We start from the raw sequence: 5,000 nt of genomic DNA on the forward strand, positions 1-5,000 counted from the left end.
TCAATCCGCCTCCTTAAACAACGTATTTATTATACAAATATGGAAATCAAAGTTTAACTTTTGAGACCCTTTCAAATTTCCAAATTCTTCCTTTTTATCACTTCTTCCTGCAAGACATTTTCCAATCCTCGCGCGTAAATCCACCTAGCTGGTTTTGCATCTCCTACGTCACAATTATTATGAACAAGGCGATTTCGCGCGAACGCGTTGGAAGAATATTGGTTACTGCACAAGGGGTCGTACTGAATTGAAGCGAAAACTACCATGACGTAAACACGGCGAGCAATGCCGAAAACAGCAACAAGAAAATTTCACAAAAAGTTTCCGAAAATCAGGGCTAAAAAATGCATATACCAGTGGGTTTAAAAAGGAGCTTAAGGCTTCTGCTACGTCACACGCCATATCTAAAGAATAATCTTCAGAAAATGATAAATGAACGAAAACCTCATATGCTCTAAGAAAATCAACGCAAAGGGTAAATCCCCAACCTACAGCAAAGATGAAGACCGCTATGACCATTAAGCGAACTGTTTTAGCTTTATGTTTTGCAACTGCACCATGAATGAAGCCATTTTTAGTCCCTTTCCACAACCTTTGAGCAATCTTTGTGTAAATAAGCACTATTAATATGAAGGGGACTACAAAAGCCGAGACAAAATATATCGCCTTCGGCAGTCTGCGACTGCCAAGCGGGTAGCAAAGGAAAACGTTCTTACACTGTTCCGTCGCATTTTTACCTCCCCGACATATTTGAACTGGTGTTGGTTGAACAGTAAAAATGACTGGTATTGAAGTCACGCAGGCGTAAAGCCATATACTTGAAATCAACAGCAAGTATGTCCGCAGCTGCCGCGGTGCTAAGCTTTTAAAAGGTTGGAGAACGTTTCTGTATCTGTCCCAAGCAATAGCAGTCAAACTGCCAAAAATCGAAGCGGAAAACATATACTGTGCAAAGTCTTCAGCTGTACATGACAGTAATGGTGAACTTTCCACACGGATCAGTGTTAAGATTGGAAATATTACATAAAGAAACACATGAGTCAACGATAAATGAAAAATCAGAAAACTTGAGACACTTTTACATATCTTTCGGCTTCGTAACATAACATAGACCACGAGAGCATTGAGTATCATACCACAGACCGACAGAAAGTAGAATATCAGCAGCAAGGAATAGGAAACGTTCCAAACCATAGTTGTTTCCACCCGATATGGAGAGGACTGATTCTCTGAGCTATTGTTGATCCAATAAAATTCCGATTCCATTTGAAACACAGAGCGCCTCTTTCTCTTTCGTATTGACCCAAAGCAGAATTTGCTGGAGTTAAGTGGTTGATTTTTCCGAAGAGTGCTCAGTTTTCACTTTGTTGAGGACCTGCTAAGAATAAACCAGGCAATAAAATAAAAAAATATCGGAACTCATTCGTAGTTTGTTTGTTTACATATGTCTCAAATGAGTACTACAAAAGCAACACACACCTATGACTTTAGTCAATAGCAACTGTCCCAGAGGGCAGAGGGCGCTAGCATGCCTCAGTTTCAAAGCGAGTCCTGGTGCACATCTATTCAAATGGAAATGAGTTGCGTATTCCTGTGCAAATCGAACTCATTTCCCTTACAATAGACAAGTACCAAGACTCACTTCGAAAACGAGACGAACAGCAGCTCTGCCTGTCTCTTCCCTGCTTGTTGTCTGTATCACAGCCAAATAAGTTATAATGCAAGTTGCAAAAAATTTCTGCTGCCATCACTGAGGAAACTTAAAGAGCAAACTTGTACATAGAGTTGATGTGTTCGCTTCCGGACAGCTGTACAAACTTAAAATTATTATTTTCCTTAAAGTTCTAGTCGTGCCACGTTTTTACACTCTCCTTCAGTTCTTCCTTCACTAGAAATCAAAGTCTTTTAAGAAAAATAGCTTGTGCTTTCAGTTTTTAAAATTTTTTTTACTAAGTAATGGGACGATTTTTGTTATCTTTCCAGAGTATTGTAATAAAGTAAGTAATTTCTATTTTGAACTTCCAAGTCAGAGAACGAAACTATTAAGGCAAACAAATTTTAATGCTTCTTCAAACACCACCTGTGTACCTGCGGAGCAAAATATCATTGATGGACACAAATTTTCAACAGATTCTGCAAACTAATTTGGTTATAACCTACTTAGTATTTATTAAGAAGTGAAAGTAGCTCGTTTCGAAATAAAAGAGCACCAGAGAAAACTAAAAACTGGTAGCGGATAAAAGTAATATTCCTGTGGGTCTATAATAAAACAATTTTTGCTGTTTTAGTTTCCCTCTGTTTTAAAGCGAGTACCGAAAGCACAACCATTCAAATGAAAATGAGCTTGATCGGTCGCATGCGACAGCTCAGTTTGTTTCCAGCTGTAGGGTTGTGTAACAAGGCGAACCCAGTTGTTCGAAGGTTGGATAGCGCCATTCAAGATAGTCTAATTGGCGCATGTCACGTGTCGCAGGTAAATTGTCGCGTGTCCCGGTTCTGGTATAAATAGTCGCGGGTCCGGTATAAGTTGTTCTGAATTCAGGATTTTGGAAATCCAAAATCCTGAATTCAGAAATACAGAAAGTATCCTAAACATACATAAAAGCTAACCTTAGGCCTAACTAGGCCGAAACAAAAGTTCTTAGGTTAGCTTTTATGAATATGAATATGAACACGTCACTTATGTGCAGGTTTGCACGCAGCTGCAAAAATTGCAATTTTTCGCAAAAATCATAAAAGTTAAAAAGACGACGAGTCCCTAAGTAGGACTCGCGATTTTTGCGAAAATTGCTAATTACCGTAAAATCGCCCAGTCGTGCCAAAAAAGTCGTGCCAATAAAAAGTTGTGCCAAAAAAATCGTGCCAAGAAAGTCGTGCCAAAAAAAGTCGTACCAAGAAGGTCGTGCCAAAAAAAGTCGTACCAAGAAAGTCGTGCCAAAAAAAGTCTTATAAAATAAATTTGAGGAGGAAAATATAGTGCCACTAAATGGGCTCCGTATCTTCGTGTTCTCCAGTTTTCCCTTCCGATCAAAAACCAGCATTTGATTTCTATTCATCAGCCTTTATTTCAGTTAATTTGATTTGAACGAGTGGTTATCTTTTTCTAATACCCGTAGCCTACAGCACTTGGTTTAAGTAATGTTTAAAAATCGAGCAGGAGTGTCTTATTGGATTTAAAACCGCGTGGGTTTAGACCCAAGAAGTTTTAGATCCATAACTGTATTGACAGTGGTTGACAAAATATTTGAGCAGCTTCTAAGTAAACAGATGTCAAAAATTTTGAAACGATTTTTGACCCCTTTATATCAGCGTACCGTAAAATGTACAGCTGTGAGACCACATTGGTTCGTTTGGTCGAAGACTTGAAACATGCAATTGACCATGGTAAACCTGTAGGCGAACTATCAACGGATATGAGCAAGGCCTTCGATGCGATGCATCCCACCCTGCTGCTGGCTAAACTAAAGGCTTACGGCTTCTCGGAAGGGGACTTATCACTGATGCGCTCATTCTTTAAAAAACGCAAAGGAAGAACTAAATTAGGAACTGTGGTTAGTGAATGGAAAGAAATAAAAATGGGCTACCCCCAAGGATCCAATTTGGGCCGGTTATTCTGGAATATTTTTACCAGAATGACCTCTTTTACCTGAGTCGTGCGTCAAGTCTATCAATAGGGAGCTTTAGCAACGACAACGGCGACGGCAACGAGAACGTCACAAATTTGCATATTTAGTGGGCAAAAACAATAGCTTTGCACGCCCTGCACGTGGGTTTTTCACTTTTGTCCATTTCTTTGCCGTCGTCAGCAAAACAACAACGTGAAATGACTAAATTTGAGGTTTTATGGAGGACGTCAGCACTTGAGGATAAATTTTCATTTTCTCCCCTAAATTTAGCGCCGCTCATAACGGTTTCATTCCTGAGGGACTGCTACACCTTTGCAATAACGCGAATTTATGTTTTTAGATGACGTTCTCGTTGCCGTTCCCGTCGTCGTTGCTAAAGTTCCCTAATGTGCGCCGTCGACCATCAAACCATACGAGACAAATCCCACGCCATTTGATGAAAGGAATTCCCGTGCTTCTCAAGTTGCCTCGTTCATGCTCGAAAAGAATTCTGGGTAATTCTGCCATTCCGTGACAAGGGAAGCTCCGCGATTCTCATTTCATTGATTTTTTTATAAGTGTCGGGTCACCCAGTCCTACCAGCAAAATACAGCACCGAATGTAGTTTTTAGCTTTCAAAACTTGCTTAAATTGTATCGGTAGGTCCTGGAATTCGTCCACAGAAAGGCCAAAGAGACAACTTCACTCGTGAACCACCATGTTTACAACAGAGCATTTTAGGTGTCCCAGTCTGCATGAAACCATCTCTCACCTCTGTCTCGAGAAGACCAGACACGCACGGTTTTTACGTTACGTTTATGCCTGTACAATCAACTGAAATCTCAATTCCTTGTAAAAAGTTAACCAGCATCTTCATTTTTTTTGGTAGGCTAGGTATCGGAGAGCCTGAACGTTTACGCATGCGCTGACGGAATGTTTGAACAAGAGAAAAAATGCAGTACCTCCAGACGTGGCGCTGGAGCGTCGTACCAAACGAGTCATCCCGGGATTTTGGCCCGTGCGATCGCTTTTTGACGAGGTTGGCCCGTCGCTGCTTTCTGATACCGACCTCGCCCCCCGGGGGGATGTGTTGGCCCCTAAACCATATGTGACAAATCCCACTCCTGCTCACAGCTCCAGACCGCCCTTGTCATTACAATTTAGAGAAAGATTTTTCGATCGCTTAAATGTTCAAGGGAAAACTCATTTTATTTGTCATAGGGTTACAAAGTGTAAGTACGCGCCCTTCTAGAGGTAAACATTCATCTAATGAAATACCAAGTGAGCTTTCGCGCGAAAACATGATATCTTCACGCGTGAAGATAACATGTTATTTTCAAACGTGAAAAGATCACTGCTGCTATGGTTACATATGAAAATACCTACCCTGGGTAC

The sequence above is a fragment of the Montipora capricornis genome, chromosome 5 (assembly GCF_036669925.1).
Source record: "Montipora capricornis isolate CH-2021 chromosome 5, ASM3666992v2, whole genome shotgun sequence".
NCBI lineage: Eukaryota > Metazoa > Cnidaria > Anthozoa > Scleractinia > Acroporidae > Montipora > Montipora capricornis.